General features: G+C 42.3%; 1 protein-coding gene across 1 annotated transcript in view; it reads left to right on the top strand.

The window, feature by feature from the left end:
* The window catches only part of ARPC1B (actin related protein 2/3 complex subunit 1B), a 258,119-nt gene that overhangs the window by 7,819 nt on the left and 227,971 nt on the right, over positions 1 to 22,329 (top strand). The gene's annotated exons all lie outside the window — the stretch shown is intronic.

Raw genomic sequence — 22,329 nt, 5'->3', positions numbered from 1 at the left:
TGCGAGAAGATCCCATTTGTTCCCTTGTGGTGAGGAATCCCCAGGACCTCTGGAGCAAGAGCCATCCAGAGGGGCTATCATTCAGACAGACCTCGGAGAGAATGTGGTCTTGCCCAAATCCTGGCAATGACACACACACACACACACACACACACACACACACACACACACACACACACACACACACACACACACACACACACACACACACAGAGTTCCACTTTCATGCATGCAAGTATGCATACACTTACACATGCAGACAGAAACATAAATGCAGAGAAACACTTTTCTTTCTTTTTTAAATGTTTTTTTTTTTATTTTGTACTTCCAAAACAATTAAAGCACTGCTTAGCGAGTGTAAAATAATGCTTCGATCAATATGACTTCTACATTCATGGACACGTAGAGCATAAACAGATACAATTTTCTATTCTCTTATTTTCTGTTTGTTTTCATTTTACACTTGCTAAACAGCAAAAGCAGCCATTAGCTTCCTTAATGTCCGAGCTCCATGGCAGCTTAATATGCTGCAGGGAAGCGTTAAACTCATTTTCCAGTGGGCATTACCTGTACATTAGCACACTGATGGAGAACGTTTTTCTTCAATCAGGGTTTAATGTGCGGTTTGCCCGTTCTCCAAGAGCTATTAACAAGCTGCTTCTGGTGGTCCTCTCATCCTTCACTTGTCTGCTGTGTGACCTTGAGCAAATAACTTACCCAAACAGTGCTTTGAGACAATTGGAAGATTGGACTAGGCTACCCAGTGGTCTACTGGATTACAAACCTTGTAACTACCTATGAGCCTGTGTGACGTACCATGTGGTGAAGCTAGAAGGCAGGGTTGCTGACTTTTGAGTGACTGTATCAGTTCTTTGTGTGTTTACAGCAGCATTCTGTTACAGTGGCCGTCACCAGCAATTCAAGTTAAATAATGCACATATAAATGAGAGCTTTCATTTTTTCCATGAACTGTGAGCTTTAATTTGTCATGACTCTGTTCATAAGCACAGTGGCTTTTGTCCTCACTAATAAAAGCATTGTGCTGAAGTCACTTGTACTAAATAGCGTAACTGTGCTTTTGAGAGAATAAGATTTTTCAGTATCATTTAAGCAGATGTGACTGGATTAGTTACAGACAGAGCAAGTATAAAGACAGCTATCTCATCTGAAAGAGTTCATTATTCAATGACATATTACTGTGTTATATGTTTAGGATAAACCATTTTTTTTCATCTTACCTTTAAGCATCTATTGTAAGACCTCTCAGTAGTCATCTTGGGATTAGTGCTTCTGTTTTCTCCGTATGAGAGAAGGAGTGCAGTTACATTATTTCCTGGAGACTGCTGATCACCACAAAGCTTAATAACTGTTTTATAGGTGACAGCTTAAAATCTGTGCTTATATTCTCATCCTGGTGAGAGTAGGAGCTGAGTGCATTGATTCCTGACTCTTCCTGATTGGAGAGTGAGTGAGTGTGCTTAACATACCTGATTTGTCTGGTTGCTATTCGAGGCATCTACCAGAAAAAGGCTACAAGCCTACAGACCCTTGCATCATTTGGGACAAGACTGTGGATCACCAAACAGGCTGTGGCCTGCTTCTCTTTTTGGGATTGGTGCAAAAACTAGCTAGTTTTAGCTAGAACTAGCCAGTTTTTAGTTTCAGCACTCAGAACTGTTTCCTTGTTCTCAGCACTTGCTCAGAACTTGTTTTAAGCACCAAATAAACTACAAATTACTACAGCACTGGACTTTCCTCACTTGTCAAGAGGAAAACAGTTCTTAGTACTTAAATTAATAAGCACCTATCCAGGCATGTCCACGGGTCAGCTCCCGGTGTTTTCTCCTGTCCACCTGATTAATCTGGGCATCTTGGGCAATGTAGCAATTGCCTCATGTACACTAACAACCCGCTCCTCCTACCACCCAACACTACAACCTGTGAGAGATGCACTTATATAGCCAAACTGGAAGCCAAGCTCTCTTCAGCCAACTAGACAGTCAAGAGGAGAAGGTTAACACCTGCACCACAGCACACTCAACACATAGTCCTTCAAAACCCACACTACCAAAACCTGCACATAGAAACACAAAGCACACACCCACATTCACAGAAGCTCTAATAAAAATCTGCTCAAGCAACAGAGACCTCCTAAGCTGAAACGCAGACAAACACCACCCCCCCAACACTACCCAAATGACACATAGCCCACAAAATCAGTGTTCCAGACAACCCCCCCCCCAACACTACCCAAATGACACATAGCCCACAAAATCAGTGTTCCACTCAACCTCAGTCCATAAGGCAAAACAACATACCCAACACACTAGTCATAGGTGACTCTATAGTCAGGCACACTGTTGTCCCACTCAACAGGGTAAACAAGGAGAAAGTTACTGCCAGCTGCCTGTCAGGTGCCAGGATCCGCCACATAACAAACACAGTCAGGTCACTCCACAACAAGTACAAATACAACTCTGTCATTGCCCATATTGGTGTGAATGATCTGAGACGTACCTCCCCGGACTACATGAAAAGAGACATGGAGGAGCTCTCGGATCTTGTAGCCCAGGAAGGTATGACTCTAGCCCTGAGTAGCATCCTGCCATTGCCCAGAATAATACCACAGTACAAGGACAAAATGATTGACTTCAACAATTGGCTAAGCTTCTGGCATCATTCTAAGGGGATCCAGTATCTGTCTTCCTGGGACGACATGGTCGACAGACCATGATGCTTTGCCAGAGATGGCCTGCACCTGTCGCCCCTGGGATTCCGGATACTGGCTAAGGCTCTTGCCACCCCTGTAGTGCCTTTTTAGGCAAGGTTCAAATGATAAATTCAACCCCGTAACAGGTACAAGCAAGCAAACTCTGAGGGTAATGCTACTCAATGCTAGAAGTCTAAACCTCAAAATGCACTCACTCGAGGCACTCCTTAAAATGGAGAACATCGACATCTGTGCAGTGACAGAGACCTGGTTCAAGGCTCTAGAGAGTACCCATGCATTACCAGCCTATACTTCATACCACACCTTTCGACTACCTAAACTGGACCAAAACGCTAAAGGCGAAGGTGGGTCCATATTTATTAAGGATATCCAAATGTCCAGCTTATTTGCTCAACATAATGCATCCGAAATTATCTAAGCGCAACACTGGACAAGACTGCAATCCAGGTTGTAGCTTGTTACAGATCCCCCACCATGCCCCAGAATTCCCATTCATCATTTAAGATACTGGAAAATGTTAAGGTACAACCCAATACCTTAATTATGATCGATTTCAACTACCCAACCATCAGTTGGGAAAACTACTCATGTACCAACTCATTCGCTCAACGTTTTCTAGAATTCATAAATTCCAACACCTTGGATCAGCTTGTCCACACCCCCACCAGGGGCAGCAATGTCCTGGACGTGGTCATTACCAATATGGGTAACCCTCCTCGATGGTCAGATCTGACCATAAGCTAATCACCCTAGACATCCCTATCCTACCCCCACTCCCCATTAAGGAAACAACTGTCAAAAACTACTCCAAAGCCAACTTCATGCTTCTTAAGACAGAACTGGCAAAGTGCACGACACCCTTGCAGATGGAAAGTAGAGATACAACTGCTGAATCTTACACAAATGCACTGTATAAGGACATACACGAGTGCATGGATTGTGCCATCCTTAACAGAACCAAGATGCTATTCTTCAAAAAAGGAAGCCAGTCTGGTGGTCCCCTGCCATAAACAAACTCTACAACAGAAGGAAGAAGCTGTTGCAAAAAAGAGTAAAATCTCATGATTGGAGGAACTCCCTGGTCAGCCTCAGCAGGAAGCTGAGATTCCTCATAAAATCCTCCAAAGCCAGTTATGAAAATAAAATCGCCACTGATTCCAAAAACAACCACAAAGTGTTTTACAGCTATGTCAAGAATCTCTATGGCAACACTCAGATCTGCTGTGAGCTACAGCACAATGGCACTAAATATACAGACCCAACCAATATTGCCAACATCCTGGCAGATAGGTTCAGTGCTAACTTTACCCCCCTCTTACCCTCCAAAGGGCCCATCTTAATACTGGAGGAATGCAAAGCCCCTGTAATCACGGATGAACAAGTAAAGACCGCACTCTCCAAAGCCAAGAACACAGCATCCATGGGACCAGACAACATCCCAGGCTGCATACTGCATGAACTACAGAACGAACTGGCACCCAACCTAAGTACCATGTTCAATCATAGTCTCACCTCAGGCTATGTGCCTACTGAATGGCACACAGTGATGGTTATCCCACTCCACAAAGGGGTGCCACCATGGACCCCAGAAACTAGCACCCCACTGGCCTGATGAGCCTGGTCTGCAAGGCCATGGAACGTATCATCTTGGAGGTTATAAAGAAAGACATAGGTAACCTCCAAACCCTGGACCCCACTCAGTTTGGGTTTGTAAAAGGTAGATCATGTGTACTAAACCTGATTGACTTCTTTGAAGCAGTCACTAGAGCTGTAGACGAGGGCATGGTAGTGCACACAGCCTATCTTGACCTCGCCAAGGCTTTTGATACCATCCTCCACTCTGGAATTATAGATAAACTCACTAAACTGGGCATAAATCCCTGTGTCACAGGATGAATCACCACTCAGTTTGGGTTTGTAAAAGGTAGATCATGTCTACTAAACCTGATCGACTTCTTTGAACCAGTCACTAGAGCCGTAGATGAGGGCAAGGTAGTGCACACAGCCTATTTTGACGTCGCCAAGGCTTTCAATACCATCCCTCACTCTGGAATTATAGATAAACTCACTAAACTGGGCATAAATCCCTATATCACAAGATGGGTGGCCAACTGGCTCACTGACAGAACAAACACAGTAAAAGTAGCCGACTCCAAATCTGACTTCAGACCAGTGACGAGTGGAGTACCACAGGGTTCGGTCCTGAGTTCTCTCCTGTTCGGCATCTACTTCTCTGAAGTGCAGACCAACACAGGTCTTTGGCTAACAAAGTTTGTAGATGATTGCAAACTGGGAGCCATAATATAATCACCTAATGATGTAGACATTCTACAAAAGGGCCTCACAGAGACAGATACTTGGTGTCAAAGTCATGGCCTCAAGCTCAATGCCAAGAAGTGCATTGTCATCCCCTTTTGGAAAAACTCAGTAGCCATGAACTACCACATAGGTGGTAGCTCACTAAACACTGAACATGTGATAAGAGACCTCGGGACACAGGTGGACAGTAGTCTCTCCTTTGATAACCACATCACCACAGTAGTCAGGAAATCCTACTACGTGGCACACCTCATCACAAAAGGGTTCTCCTCTAGAAAAAAGGAGGTCATTGTTCCTCTCTATTCATCCCTCATCAGACCCATTATAGAGTACAATGCCCCGTTTGGCATGTATCTCACAAGACACCTACAACAATTGGAAAGGTCACAGAAATACCTCTCTAAGACGATTACCGGCCTCAAACAAATACCATACGCAGACCATGTCAAAAAACTCCAGCTCTGCTCTGTCGCATATCGCTTACTCAGAGGCGATCTCTGCATAACATACAAAGCTATGTCAAACCAAGAGGTGTTGGACATGCTACACTTAAAGAAATCCCAATCTCTCCGAACCACATGCTCCAGGGACCTAAACCGTGTCACCACAATAAACAGAACATGCTGGAGGGATAGATTCCTGTCCCAGAGACTTCCCATACTCTGGAACAAACTACCCATTCATGTCAAGCAAAGCTCTTCATTGGCTCTCTTTAAGAAAAATCTTGACGACTGGATGGGAAATAGAAAATTCATCCTAGGGATCACTTCTGCGGCATTGCTTGACAGGGGCAGAGGAAAATAATTTTCTTGGGTGGCGAAAGCCAGGGAACCCTTTTGGCTAGGCTTATATAGGCCCCAGGGCCAATAGCCTAGTACCTACCTATGAACAAACCGCATGCTTTAAGGAATGAATTTGAATTAAGGAGTGAATTCTAACTGGTAGAACTTTTTTTTTACTATTACTGCATGTTGTACTTTTTGACCAATGAATTCTAACACTGGACATATGCTTCCATTCCTTCTCAATTTATATAATTTTTTTCTTCAGTTTCTTCATGACTGTGTCTTATTAATATTTAAGGTGGAAATAAATAAAATGCATGAAAATGTTCCCACTTGAAATGATGATACAGGAAACAGAATGTCATTGCTCTCAGCTAATTGAAAGAGTGACAAGGAAAATATTTGAAGTGGAATATAAACTACTTTATACTACATTTAGAAATGTTCCCTCCCCAGAAAGCAGGAAACAGGAAGGAATGTCAATTACTTTAGCAGCAAGGGATGCATCTGAAATTACTCACATTTTAAGCCAGCCAGCTAAGGCGACATCAGAAGGACCGGACTGTGTAAGTCAAAGCAGGCAGACTATTACAAACATGTTTGCTTACATCAGTGATGTACCTGATTTTGCTAGTGAGTACATAAAGCAGTGAGATATATAAGGTATGTAATAAGGATTTAATGGCTCCTTCATACTGAAAGCTTTTGTAGATCTTCAAAATTTCACACTTGAGGGTTGAGGGATTATGTATCATCCCAAGGGTGATAGTAACATTTCAGTATGCTTTGTATTTGTATGCAGTGCCTTCGGCTGCAAAAGAACTTAGTTATGCATCATAGAACTAAGCAAGGAACTGCTTCTTCCTGCTAAGTGCGTAGCTTTCAACCTCTTCACTCATAAATCAGAAAAAAATGAAAAAGAGAAATAAAGGCCTGAAATCAGAGTTAGTGGGGGAGATGCAGAAATATTACCTTGAAGGGTAAGCCTATTTTACCTGTTGCATTAACCATTGCTGATTTAGAGACAGCTCTACCCCGATGCTGTACCACGAAGAGTTGCACCACTGTGTGGACTGTCTTTGTGGCCTACTGCAAATGCTAATGAGGTATTCCAGGGGAGTGGCCTATGCTAATTGACCACGTCTCCCTGAGAAATGGTTGTAGTAAAGCATGTATGCTGCCAGCTGATTAATCATTCAGCTGTGTAAGTCAATTCAGCAAACCTTGTTAATGGACATTGACAAAAGTACATATTGACCCATTACTTTCAGTGGGTGAGATTGATTTAAAGGTAATTGCAAGTGAGTTTAGTGGGCAGGCAGTGTTGGGGGGGGGTGCATGTATGTAAGTGTGTGGCTGCATGTGTGAGTGTATTCAGAGGGATGTGTGGTTTTAGGTGTGTGTGTGTGTGTGTGTGTGTGTGTGTGTGTGTATGCATGCATATGTATAGGTGAGTGTGTCTGTGAGTATGTTAGGATGGGGGACTGTGTGTGTGTGTGTGTGTGTGTGTGTGTGTGTGTGTGTGTGTGTGTGTGTGTGTGTGTGTGTGTGTGTGTGTGCGTATGCATGTGCATGCCGGCCTGTATGAATGTGTGTATGGCGGGGCTGTCATACTGTTAAGCTCCCCTAGAGTAAGAAGCAAATTATGCAATATTGTAGGGGGCACTAGACGCTAGGGATAGTATAACATGTAAAAAGTTAATAGATATCAGTTTTGCAGCATAAAAGATGTATGAGTGGGGAGGGGGCAGTAGACAACAAGGATAATATATCACGTAAATAGAACAACAGTTTTTAAATTATGAAAGACTTTTGGGAGACATTATAGAAAAACCTTCAAACCCTGCACCTACAGCTCAGAAAACAACTTATTAACATTGCAGAGTTTTAGTCCTCTGTTTCATCACTTGACACCAGAGATAATCTTTAAATTGCATATTAGGTTACTGAAACACCTTATAACACGCACACACAAAAAAGTACAAATCCCATATCATTTTCATGACAAGCAGCTCGTTTGCAAACCAGAGCTTAGGTTCACTGCGCTATGTGAGAGGCTTGCTTTGGGTTGTATTTTCCCTACTGTAAGAGGTATAAAACTCTTAAAAGTCTGTCATTATTGACAGCTTGTAATTGTACATGAAGTATGAGGAACAGATCAGGGAAACCCAGGGACATTTGTGAAGGAGAGGGGTATGACCAACTGAAACAACTGTGCTGAAGACTACAGGACCATAGCTTCATAGGTTCATAGGTAGGTACTAGGCTGCTCAAGGGCCTAAGTAAGCCTAGCCAACAAGGTTCCTTGGCTTACGCCAGCCAATAAAGTTATTTTTCTGTGCCCCTGTCAAGCAGAGACACAGAAGTGATCCCCGGGGTGTATTTCGTTTTTCCCCTCCACTCATCAAGATTTTTCTTGAAGAGTGCTAATGAGGAACTTTACTTGACATAAATGGGTAGCTTGTTCAAGAGTATGGGAAGTCTCTGGGACAGGAATCTATCCCTCCAGCATGTCCTGTTTGTTGTGGTGACAAGGTTTAGGTCCGTAGAGCATGTAGCTCAGAAGGATTGGGATTTCTTTAGGTGTAGCATGTCCAACAGCTCTGGGTTTGACATAGCTTTATATGTTAGGTAGGGATCATCTTGGAGTAGGCGATATGCTGTGGAGTAAAGCTGGAGTTTTTGAGACGGTCAGTGTAGGGCATCTGTTTGAGGCCAGTAATCCTCTTTGTGAGGTACTTCTGTGGCCTTTCCAGCTGCTGCAGATGTCTTGTGAGGTACATTCCAAAAGGGGAGTTGTACTCTACAATGGGTCTAATGAGTGTCGAGTAGAGGGGAACAATGACCTCTCTTTTCCTGGATAAGAACCCTTTTGTGATGAGTTGGGCCATGTAGTAGGATTATCTAACTACTGTGGCAATGTGATTATCAAAGGACAGACTACTGTCCACCTGGGTCCCAAGATCTCTTATCACACATTCGGCGTTAAGTAGACTGCCGCCTCTGTGGTAGTTCATGGGTACAGAGTTTTTACCAAAGGGGATGACAATGCACTTTTTGGCATTGAGCTTGAGGCCATGGCTTTGACACCAGGCATCTGTCTCAGTGAGACCTTCTGTAGGATGTCCACATCATTTGGGGACTCGACTGTGGCTCCTAGTTTGCAGTCATCTGCTAACTTCTTTAGCCAAAGGCCTTCTGTGTTAGCTTGTACTTCAGAGAAGTAGATACCAAACAGGAGAGGTCCCAGGACTGAACCCTGTGGTATTCCACTTGTCACTGGTTTGAAGTCAGATTTGGAGTCTGCAACTTTTACAGTGTGGGTTCTGTCAGTGAGCCAGTTGGCAACCTATCCTGTGATGTAGGGATTTATACCTAGTTTAGTGAGTTTAGCTGTAATTCCTGAATGGGGGATGGTGTTGAAAGCCTTGGCGAGGTCAAGATAGGCTGTGTGAACCACCTTACCCTCGTCTACGGCTTTGGTGACTACCTCAAAGAAGTCTATCAGGTTCAGGAGGCATGATCTGCATTTCATAAACCCGAACTAGGTGAGGCCCAGAGTTTGGAGGTTACCAATGTCTTTGTTTATGAGTTCCATGATGATACATTCCATGGCCTTACAGACCAGGCTCGTCAGGCTAATAGGGCGATAGTTCCCACGATCAGTGGTGGCTCCCCCTTTGTGGAATGGGATAACTGTTGCTGTGCATTATTCAGTGGGCACAACGCCTGACATGAGGCTATGATTGAACATGGTGCTTAGGAGGGGAGCCAGTTCGTTCTGAAGTTCATGTAAAATGCAGCCTGGGATATTGTCCATTCCCATGGATGCTGTGTTTTTGGTTTTAGAAAGTGCAGCTTTTACCTGCGTAGTTGTGATTACAGGGACTCTGCATTCTTCCTGTATAGATATGGGCCCTTTAGGGGGTGGGGGTGGGGGGGTAATGTTAGCACTGAACCTATCTGCCAGGATGTTGGCAATATCAGTTTGTTCTGTAATTGTCATGCCGTTGTGCTGTAACTCAGAGCAGATCTGGGTGTTGCTATTGAGATTCTTGACATAGCTGTAGAATGCTTTGTGGTTGTCCCTAGAATCAGTGGTGATTTTGTTTTCATAGCTAGCTTTGGCGGATCTTATAAGGAATCTCAGCTTCTTACTGAGGCCTCCCAGGGAGCTCCTCCACCCATGGGACTTTACTCTCTTTTGCAACAGTTTCTTTCTTCTGTTGTAGAGTTTGTTTATGGTGGGGGACCACCAGATTGGCTTGCTTTTTTTGGAAGATAGCATCTTGGTTCTGTTTGGGATAGCACGATCCATGCACTTGTGTAAGTGCTTATAGAGTGCATTTGTGTAGGATTCAGCAGTTGTAACTGTATTGTCCATCTGCATGGGTGTCATGAGGTTTGGCTTTGGAGAAATTTTTTACCATGGTTTCCTTAATGGGGGGTGGGGGTGGGATGTGGATATCTAGGGTGATTAGCTTATGGTCGGATCTGACCAACTTGGAGTTGACTTCAGGTGCGGAACGCTGTTCACTCATGTTGGTAATGACTAGGTCTAGGATATTGTTGAACCTGGTGGGGGTGTGGATAAGTTGATCCAGGGCATTGGAATTTATGAATGCCAGAAAGCGTTGAGCAAAGGAGTTGGTACATGAGTAGTTTTCCCAGTTAATGGTGGGGTAGTTGAAATCGCCCATTATTAGGGTGTTTGGTTGAACCCTAATATTTACCAGTATATCAAGAAAAGAGGAGTGGGAATCCTGGAGCATGGTGGTGGAACTGTAGCAAGCTACAATTTGGATTGCAGTTTTGCCCAGAGTTAGTTGCACTTGGATAACCTCGGATGCATTATGCTGAGCAACTAGCCTGGAGGTGTGGCTATCCTTAATTAATATAGACACACCTCCACCTTTGGTGTTCCACTCTAGGTTAGATGGCCAAAATGTGTGGTATGAGTTATAGCCTGGTAATGCAGGGGTGCTGTCTGGAGCCTTGAACCAGGTCTCAGTCACTGCACAGATATCGATGTTCTCCATTTTAAGAAGTGCCTCGAGGGAGTTCATTTTGAGATTTAGACTTCTAGCATTGAGTAGCATTACCTTCAATTTTTGCTTGCCTGTACCTGTTACAGTGGTGAATTTGTAATTTGAATCTTGCCTAAAAAAGGCACTATATGGGCGGCAAGAGCTTTAGCCAATATCCAGAATCCCAGGGGTGACAGGTGCAGGCCATCTCTGGCAAAGCATTGTGGTCTGTCGACCATGTCGTCCCAGGCAGACAGATACTGGATCCCCTTTGACACCACAAACTTAACCAATTGTTGAAGTCAATTATTTTGTCCTTGTACTGTGGTATCATTCTGGGCAATGGCAGGATGCTACTCAGGGCTTGGGTCATACCTGCCTGGGCTACAAGATCAGAGAGTTCTTCCATGTCTCTTTTCATGTAGTCCAGGGAGGTACGTCTCAGGTCATTCACACCAACATGGACAATGACAGAGTCATATTTGTACTTGTTGTGGAGTGACTTGAGTGGGTGTGTTATGTGGTGGATCCTGGCTCCCGACAGCCAGCTGACAGTAACCTTCTCCTTGTTTAGCCTGGTGAGTGGGACATCGGTGTGACTGACTATAGAGCCACCTATGACTAGTGTGTTGGGTACGTTGTTTTGACTTATGGGCTGTGGTTGAGTGGCACACTGAGTCTGTGGGCTATGTGTCATTTGGGTTGTGTTGGTGGGTGGAGGTTGCTTGTATTTCTGCTTTGGCGGTCTCTGTTGCTTGAGCTTGAGATTATTATTGAGAGCCTCCGCAAATGTTTTTTTATTTCTATGTCTGGATTTTGGTGGTGTAGGTTTAGTGGGACTATGTGATGAGTGTGTTGTGGTGCAAGTGGTTACCTTCTCCTCTTGACTGTCAAGTTCAGTCTTGGTTGGAGAGAGCTTTACCTCCAATTTGGCTAGATAAGTGCATCTCTCACAGGTTGTAGTGTTGGGTGGTTGGAGGAGAGGGTTGTCTGTGTACATGAGGCAATTGCTACATTGCCCCAAGATGCCCAGATTCATCAGATAGACAGGAGAGAATACTGGGAGCTGACCCTTGGACATGTGTGAATAAAAAAACTATTTTCCTCTAGACAAGTGAGGAAAATGAGTACAAGAGGTGTTTTTCTCTAAGCAAGTGAGGAAAGTAAGTACAAAAACTGTTTTCCTCTAGGTAACGAGGAAAGTTGAGTGCTGTAGTAATTTGTAGCTTATTTAGTGCTTACAAGTCCTGAACAAGTGCTGAGCACGAATAAGCAAATTCAAGTGCTAAAACTAAGAATCTGTATCTGAACTAGACTAGTTACAGGAAAGAAACAAGTGCATGAAACAATTGGATGGGAGAAAGGAAATTCGCCCCGGGGATCACGTCAGTCAGCCTGCTAGACAGGGGTTCAGGAAAGTAAATAGTGTGGGAAGAAATAGCCAGGGAATTGTTATGGCTAGGCTTGTATAGGCCCTAGGGCTGATAGCCTGGTACCAACCTATGAACCAAATGCGGGCTTTTAAATCAAAAAGTTGAGAGAGATGGAAGAATTGCCCAAACGGCCAATAACTACAATTACTGGGCCAGAAACCACTCCTTATGTGGTAGATAGGTTACCTAGTCCTTACCACTCCCACTGATAAGCTAGCAGGCTTTCCTCCAACACAGAAAGGCTTGGGGGCCTCAGGAGCTTACAGCCAGGAGGAGGAGCTGATGACATCAGGGAGTTTTTTTTTTTACTATTTCTCTGAGGCACTTACAATGTTCATAAAGAAATAGGTGAAGCATCACAATATACTTTCTGAACTATAAGATGAATGAAATAACTGTCTGACATTGACTGACTGTAATCATCCATGATTAGTGAGGGGCAGAGAAATTAAGAGGATACATCAGGGACATTTTGTTAACTTAGGGACAGGTAAGAAGTATGGTGGTGTGTGTGTGTGTGTGTGTGTGTGTGTGTGTGTGTGTGTGTGTGTGTGTGTGTGTGTGTGTGTGTGTGTGTGTGGGGTTGCTGTGCCAATGCAATGCGTGGGACGGCAGAGGAGCTTACTGCAGGAAAGTGCCTATTTGCATTCATGGTAATTACTGGTGATTCAGAGGCATGCAAATTAGCCAGTAATGAAGTCTTCCATCATTGGGGTTAGCATGTCTCTGAATCACATGAAATCAGTCCCTTTTGGCTGCAGCGCTTATTGCCCACCATGGTATTATTTTTGATTCCCCAAGGGGGTTTATTTATTTGTGCTATTCACTTAAAAACAGTTGGAATAGAAAAATGTGTGCTGATTTGAATTTTTTTAAAGAATAAAGTTTTACTTCCAAGATTAGTTTTTTCCTGTGTCCCTGCACTAGTTGAGTGCTGAGATAGGCTTCAGCTCCCTCATTGCCTTGATTTAGGGTGAATCAGTAATCTCAGAATGAATGCGTGAATAGTTATAATTAACAGTACTATTTGGTATTTTGAATTCTTATCATTTTGCTTGAAAAGCACACATTTGGTGGCCTTGTGGCATAGAGGGAAAAAACCCTAACTCTACCCCAGATGACGTCTGTTCAGTTATTGGCACAAGTAGTGAAGAAGCCAAGTAAGGAGATTGGAAGTTAATGGCCAATGCCAACTTGTCCATCCTACTTTGTGTGACAGTTTGTCTCACTGCATTGGTGAAGCCTACAGGAATGTATGTGTATGTGTTTCATGCACAGCAAGGAGCCTTTTGGCATCTCCCATTATCATCAATTCCCTAATAATGTTACCAGTGTTTCCCCCAACCCACAGATATACACTTACACTGGTCACTATCTTTTCCAGTAACCAACCTGCTATTCTCTTTGCTATGTAGTCATGGCTTAATACAGATAAGGCCTGTAAGAGAAGGGAAGAGTCCAATCCTTTCCATCTTTCAAAATCACTGTAATGTCTTGGTGCTAGAACTACCACTGCTTTAAGGATCATATTCATTAGTGGTACTCATTTTTTTTTTACTTGATAAGGAACTGACCAACTTCCAAATCTCAATAGGGGTGCCATCTGATCGTTTAGTTCTTTCATTCAGCTGCCTTTTCATTACTACCTCTGTTTCCAGTCGTATTACTAGCCTTATGAAAATCTTTGTTTGCTGCTGTGTCAGTTTAGGCAAATCCAGTTGCTGAGGGGTAAACCCTTATCTGCACTTGTGAGTTAAACTCAAATTATTCTTAGGATATACATTTGGAGGTAAAAGTTCATAATGATTCCATAATCTTACCTGACATTTAGTAGAAGTGAATTTAAAGCTCTGGAAGTATGAGCAAAATGTATTCCATTGTAAGCTGCTTTTTGAAATACTATTTTTTGTCAGCATACGTCTGCATTTCTAGTTTGACCAATCTCAAATGATCTTCCTCTGACTTATTCAATCCTTCCATTTTTAGTGTCAACTCCTTGACTACCTGCATCATCTTTCTGTGATTGATATTTACTTCTCTTCTCTGGATTCTAGCATATTCTATTACTTCATCTTTAATTTTCCTTTTATACTCATCCCTACTAGTCTGAGGAGACCAGTTGGCATAATGGTTAAGGTCTATGCCTCACATGTATAAGGCACAAGGTTCGATCCTGACCACCGGCCAATGCCTGTTTGGAGTTTGCATGTTCTACCTGTGTCTCTGTGGAATTTATCTTACCTCCAAAAAACCTGCTGAATGTTTCCATGTCAAATTCACCAAAGAATGAAGCTGTGGGCAACAGCACAGACTTTACATGGTGTCCTACAGGGGGAAGAGTTATATAGACCAACCACTTTGGGTATCTACTGGGTTGCACAGTATCATCAAGACAGGAGAACATGGTTTGCAGACTGCATACTGGCAGGGCTAGCCATTCAATGGTGTAAAATATGGCTCTAGGTGATTTGGTAATGTTGACTAATGGGTGGAGCAATAGGAATAAAGAAGGAGAGGCTATTATAGACTTCTGTCTGGCAAATGGCTTGGTAGTGGCCAACACATAGTTCATTTAGAGAGATGGTCACTAGAAGACGTACAAGAATTGTCACAACATGCTAGTAAGGAAAGGGCACTAGAGTATAATCAGTAACTGCAAAGTTATCCCCAGTGAAATGGTTGCCACAATCAGCTGCAAGCAATGGTCAGAGAAGGCTCTAAGGTCAAGAGAGACCAGGCTGAAGACCTGGAAGTTAAGCAGAGAGAAAGTGCAACAGTTACTCAGGGCTTTGGCATCTTATGAAGAAGAGGAAATAGGTGGAGTTGAAGAAGAAGATTTGGCAGCACCTCAAAACAGAGTGTATATGTAGCTGAGCCAGGAAGGGGAAATAGGGTGCAGAAGGAAAGCTGGTGAAGGAATGCAGAAGTCCAGGAAGTCATCAAAAGAAAGAAGAAGTGGGAGATAGAAAAGACAGACCATGCCAGGAAGGAATACTGGTTGGCAAACAAAGAGGCAAATAAAGCAATTGCAATAGCAAAGAACAAAGCATCAGAAGCACTCTACTAGCTTCTGGAAAGTGACCCAATCGAAGGCAGAAAGAAACTATATCAGGTTGCAAGGCAAAGACAGAAAGATAAAGAAGATAGTCAGACACCCTTCATAAGGGATATCACCAACAACCTGTTCACCATTACATAGGACATCAAACGCAGAAGGAAGGAGTACTTCCAGCAGTTTCTAAATGAAGAAAACCCCACTAAAGCTGTACTGCCCCAGACACAGGTTATGATGAGAGAAGAGGATCAGCCCACCATAGAAGAAGTAACTACAGCACTAAGGAAAATGAAGTCAAGGAAAGCAGCAGGCTCAGGTGAGATTACAGAAGAGATGATCAAGATCTTAGGAGAAATGACTCCTGAGGGTACTAATAGCAGTGTGGATAGAAAGGCATATCCCAGATGACTGTAGAATAAGCACACTAGTGCCAGTATTCAAAAACAAAGGGGACATTCACAACTGTGGGCAGTACAGAGGTATCAAACTCCCGTCAAATTGCATAAAAGTTCTGGAGAGGGTGACTGACAAATGAATATGCAGAGCAGTAGAAAGTCAGATGGGAGATGAGCAGTTCAGATTCAGATCAGGATGCAGCACAACTGACCTGATGTTTGTAGTGAGGCAGACAGTTAAGAAGAAGCTAGAGATGAGGAAAGGGTCCAACTGGGTACTTCTAGACTTGGAGAAAGCATATGACAAGGTCCCAAGAAAGCTTGTTTGGGCAGTCCTGCAGTGGTTTTAAGTCCTAGAAATATTGGTTGAATTACTGCAAGCTATGTTCAAGGATCCAATGTCTCAAGTACAGACAGTGTTTGGTTTCACATAGGGGTTCCTAGTGGAAGTGGGTGTGCATCAGGGTTTAGCTCTGAGTGCACTGCCATTCATACTGGTGATGAAATACTTTGGCAAACAGGTTAGAGGAGACAGATCAACAAAGCTGCTGTGTGCAGGCAATGTGGCATTACAGGCAGACTCTGAACAAGAACTTCAGCAAAGGATAGTGGAATAGAATGCAAAACTGAAGGCACATGGGACAAAAATTAGTACAGATAAGACAGTTCTAATGGCAGCAAATGGGGGAAATCAGAAAAGATGAGAATTGAGATAGAAGGGGAAAATAGTGGAACGTGTTCAAGAATGTGGGAGGGGTGGTTTAGGAGAAAAGAAGTCTGAATGAGGAGAATCAGAGGGGCTGCAGCCAACTGACACAGAGTGTCAGATGTAGCATGACAGAAAAATGCCAAAGAAGCTGAAAAGTAGGGTGTGCAAAACAGTCATGGGACCAGTACTAGTGTATGGCAAAGAAACCTGGGCAGTAAAGGCAGAGCACTTGAGGAAGGTAGAGGTGTTGGAGATGGGCCTGAGATGGGTGGTATGATGCACACCGTGGGACAGATGAAGAAATGAGGACATAACAGCAGAAGCCAAAGTAGCTCAAATTGCAGAACAGGTCAAAGAGAACAGATTATGGTGGGTTGGGCATGCGTAGAGAAGCAGAAGACAATCTGGTGAAGAATATTTGGAATAGAAAGGAAGAAGGCAAGAGAAAACAAGGGCAACCAGAAAAGACATAGATGGACTGTGTGAGAGAAGAGCTGTGACAGTAGTCGTGTCAGAGAAGGCAAGAGAATGGCACTGAATAGAAACAGATGGAGACAGTTGAAACAACACCCTGACCCCTTGTAGAAAAATGGGCAAAACGTTGATTGATGATGATGACTCATCCCAAATCTCTCCACATCCTTCAATTACCCCTTCTAAATAGGCTTATAATGTTTATGTTAACCAAGTTTTACATTTCTGGTTTTCCAACAGGAATATTAATGCTTCTCCTGTGTATGTTGATCGTGCCTCTGAAGTCTGAGGAACAGTGGGTATAATGTGAAAGAAATACCAGACTTACCTCAATATCAATAACTAAGTATAGGTTCATAGGTTCATAGGTGTGTACTAGGCTAATGGCCCTGCAGCCTTTACAAGCCTAGCCCATAGAAGTGCCCTGGCCTTGTGTCGCCCGACATTAGTTCCCAGTGCCTCTATCAAGTAGACCCATTGGAGTGATCCCTGGGATGAACTTTCTATACATATTCATTATACACACACAATTTTGTCTGGCCTAGACCAGGGTCTGTATTTAAGAGAAAAATAAATAAACCCAGATTTCTGCTGTTCTACGTCCTTTTTCCCCAGATGCACCCTTCTTACATAGCTCTCTAAAAATGTCTCTGTTACAGAGAGTAGAAATTGTAGGAATTGTACACCTCCTAATAAGACCAATTTTGTCAACTAACCTTATTCCACTCTCCTGCTACAATAAACATTCTCCCAACAAAAGCTATAATATTTATCATAGTTTTTCATACTGACACTATTTTTTCTGGGTGGAGAGGAATATACTGAAACAATAATGATTTGTTGCCACTAGCAATCTCCTTTAATTTCAGCATATGTATCTTGCTTGTCCTCAATTTTCTGCACCATTTGAAAGGGTCATATCTTCTGTGCTATGAAGGGAATTAATAACCACCCAGGAGTGTAGTGAGGCCTTACCACCCTTTGCAGATATTTTTTTTCCGATAATGTCCACCCTAGTGGGCATTATTCCACTTAGAGAATGGACTGTTACATTCTTTTGTATTTTTTTATTTCTATTTAATTAAACATGTTTTTATGTGAAATAGTTACAACCTCTAATATTTCAAACCTACTCTAACTTATGTAATTGCTGGTGAAGGAAGTATTTTACATCTAAAATAAAAGTTATGTAAGTATTTAATACACAAACCTACACATATGCATTCAGAAACACAGACAGACTCACACACATATGAATAGAAACATAAACACACACACACAGATGTGCCCAACAGTTACAACCACTGTGGTTCTTTGTTGACTGAATAAATCCCAGATTTCTTGCTGTGATCAAATGAATGGGAAAAAAATCATGCATTTATATGCAAAGCATTGCAGCCTCCCCTCAATGCCTCTTATAACTGTCATCAATTTAACATCCCTGATTTTGACGCATAGTTTTTATCCCTTGTAGAACATTTGATTTGCTGGTAAATCACTGAAGATTATAGTCAGTCAAGAATGCCAGACTTCAGAATTTCATACTTTTTATTGCTTAAAAAATGCTGATGGATATCTAGCTGCAGATGAAAGAAGTTGATGATTGTGTTATTTGTCTGTCTCTCTCTGTCTGTCTCTCATACACACACACCACCCACACACAAACACCACACACACACACACACACACACACACACACACACACACACACTCGTTACTTTTGTTCTTTATTTACTTTTTTCATTTTACATTCACTAAACAGCAAAGCTGTTAGTTTAAAACAATGGCTGTCATTTGCTTTTTTTGCCTGATCTTCAGGAAATATCATCAAATATAACTCCCCCTACTATCACTAGGGAACAGGTCCTTAATGCTCTCTCTAAGACCAAGAACACTGCATCAGTAGGCCCAGACAATATCCCAGGATGCCTTCTAAATAACATGAAAGATAGGGTTACCACCTGTCCCACTTTGTGAGGGACAGTCCCTCTTTGGTCAGTTGTGCCTGCAAAAAAATTGTAAAAATGGCAAATGTCCTGAGATTTTAGGACAAAATTATTTCCTATATTTTATGTAATAGTTGCATAAAACAGTTATTCTAAATCTGAAACACCTAAATGTCATAAGAAACAGAATAAAAAACTAAAATGCTACAAGCATAATCTTTTATTTAAGCAAAAAAGTGAAGTTCTGCTCTTTGTACTGGCTGTGGGTATATTTTGGCCTGCAAAATCTGACGTTTGTACCAAAAATGTCCCACTCATAGCCGGCCTTAGGCATAGGCCAACTAGGCAGCCGCCTAGGGCGCTGCTTTAGTAGGGGCACTTTTCCAGTATTTATTTGGTGTAGGTAGACCAGGATAGGGGCACTGGGTGGTGTGGTGGGGGGTAACTGGTGCCCTTTTGCCTAGGGCACCAGTTGACTTAAGGCCGCTCCTGGTCCCACTTTGGACATTTGAAAAGGTGACAACCCTAATGAAAGATGACCTATCAGGGCCTCTGGAATTACTATCTAACTGTAGCCACCAAAGAGGCTTCATACCTCATGAATGGAGAAAGGCAACAGTCATCCCTCTGAACAAAAGTGGGCCATCTACAGACCCTGGAAACTACAGACCCATATGTCTCACTAGTCTTACATGTAAAGCCATGGAAAGAATTATCATGGAGACGATCACTAGAGATATAGTTAACCTCCAGACACTGGACCCAACCCAGTTTGGTTTTATCAAGGGCAGATCATGCCTACTCAACCTAGTAGATGTCTTTGAGAAGGTCACCAAAGCAATGGATGAGGGTAAAATTGTTCACACTGCCTACCTTGACCTGGTCAAAGCATTTGACACAATACTCCACTCGGGGATTGTTGACAAACTCAAGAGGTTAGTTACAAACCCATATGTTACCCAGTGGATAGCCAACTGGCTCACATATAGGACCCAGGAAGTTAAAATTGGGGAGTTCACCTCTACAAAGAGGCCAGTCACAAGTGGAGTCCCTCAGGGATCAGTCCTTGGACTGCTCCTTTTTGGCATTTACTTCTCAGAAGTCAAGGCCATTGTCAGTGGTCTTTAGCTGACTAAATTTGCAGATGATTGCAAATTAGAAGCTGTCATTGAATCTCACACTGACACAAATGTTCTTCAGGAGGAGCTGACACAAACAACTGGTGTCAGAGCCATGGACTAAAACTAAATGCCAAGAAATGCATAATAGTATCCTTTGTGAAGTCATCCATCCCTGATAACTATCATATTGACAAAACACCCCTTAGAGTTGACCCAATAGTCAGGGACTTAGACACACACACAGATAGTATCTAGCCTTTGACCATCACATGTCTACAGTTGTGAGGAAATCATTCTATGCTGCACAACTTATAAACAAAGATACGGCATCTAAGTCCAAGGAAGTCATTGTTCCACTGACTTATCATTGAGTACAGTAGAGGCGGCTCATGCCATAGGACTGCCAGACTGCAGCCCTCCCACCTGCAAAACAAAATAAAACAAACAGAGAAACACAAAATTAATTCCTGGACATGTACGCATGCATACACGCTCTCAGACTGCTTTCTTAGCAGTCTAGATAAGGGGAAAGGCAAGATGCCCAGAAGTCTATGCGGCGATGACATCACGAAATGGAGGCACTCCGGACTGCAGCAGTCGCAGGCAGGACCAATCGCGGATTTGGACTGCAGGGAATCCTTTGGGATGGACCAATCACGCAAGGAATACAGGTAAGGGGCTGTTTGGATATCGGCGGCGGCAACCGAGCAGTAATGGCGAGCAGTAATGGAAGCAGGAAGCAGTTATTTAGCTCGTCGGCAGCAACCAAAGCAGTTATTTAGCTCGTCGGTGGGCTGGGGCTGTTCAGCAACAAGGTAAGGTGTGTGTGTGTGTGTGTGTGTGTGTGTGTGTGTGTGTGTGTGTGTGTGTGTGTGATATAGTCAAACCACTCACATGTACTGCATATGTTAATACACACGACTGCAACAGCAAATACTTTTCAGATGGCATTCACACCTTTGCTTTGGCGGGCATGCATGTCAAGCCTAAGGGTCAAAACATGATTGGAAAACATCATGATCGAAGGATGGGTGACAGCCTTTTCACAAAAAAATCTCACTACCATAGCAGTGGAAATGAATGGATTCATTGCACAAAAGTGTAGTTAAGGTTTGGAGGGGTGTAAGACCAAAAAAATACAAAAAAAAAAGAAGTAACAGTGAGATAAGTATTTTTTTATTCAAATGACAGGATTAAACACAGTCAAATGCCAATGCTTTAAAGAACTTGACTAAGATCAGTAAAGTAGGATACTTTAAGAATTGAAGTCTTCAAATAATGGAGGAAGAGAGTACAGTGTTTTGTGAAAAACAGAGTTAGAGCTGCATGAAATGGGTGAGAAGACTGAAATATTTATGTACATTCCAAACAGGTATTAGGGAAATGGAAGGTACAAAACTGTTGCATGTTTCTTTGGTTAAAAGGAATACACAATACAGAATGAATCATACCTAAAGGATGGGACAACAGCTGTGACATTCAGAAAACAGGGGGGTATGAGAGATGGTAAGGTTACAGGAGAAGAAATAAGAAAATGATAAAGATTATAATAGAAAAATAAGTTCATAGATAATGCAGATCAATTATTTGCTAATTTTACATTTCAAGGGATTTGGTAGTGAAACTCTAAAATGGATGCAACATCTGTCTTTTAAATAACTGCATTGTGGCTCACCAGAAGTATAATGTATTGAAGGATTAGGGAAATATTAAAAAATATGAAACATATTAGAGGAGTAAATTTCTAATCAAATCATAATAATAAGCTTAGAGATTTAAAAGAAATGTAAGTAATAAATTACAGGAAATCTAAAAAATAAGCTTTAATGACTTGAAGGGCATTTTTGTGGAAGATTAATGGATGTGGTGAATAACAAAGTATTTAATACAGAGGCTCTTTAGAAGTTTAATTTAGGGAAAACAAAAGTACCAGAAATCAAATAATATGTACAGGACATGTCACATGGAATGTTAAGTGTGAATCAGAGTAATATGAGAGGATAACGTTTATTAGAATGTTCTATTTGATTAAACTTACAAGTTCTGGGATATAAGAGATCTTGTTGGAGGTACACAAATTAATTTCTTTTGTGCAGCATAAGATCATATCAGAACTTGTCTTTGTGTTATAGACAAAATAGGCTTATGAAGTGAAGAATACGAGTTTGAGGCTATGAAGGACCTGCGTCTATGTATGAAGCACAAGAGGAACATCTTCCTAGAAAATAATGAGTGATATATTTAGTTTAAAAGAAAAAAGTTATATTCTCATCAGGAAACAAAACAATAAATAAATAAATGAACAAACAGACGAAAATAATAATAACCCATGTA

The sequence above is a fragment of the Protopterus annectens genome, chromosome 12.part0, assembly GCF_019279795.1.
Source record: "Protopterus annectens isolate FY-2018-M chromosome 12.part0, PAN1.0, whole genome shotgun sequence".
In the NCBI taxonomy this organism is placed as follows: domain Eukaryota; kingdom Metazoa; phylum Chordata; order Ceratodontiformes; family Protopteridae; genus Protopterus; species Protopterus annectens.
Note: the sequence above shows the minus strand (reverse complement) of the source record. Positions and strands in the feature narration are given on the sequence as shown.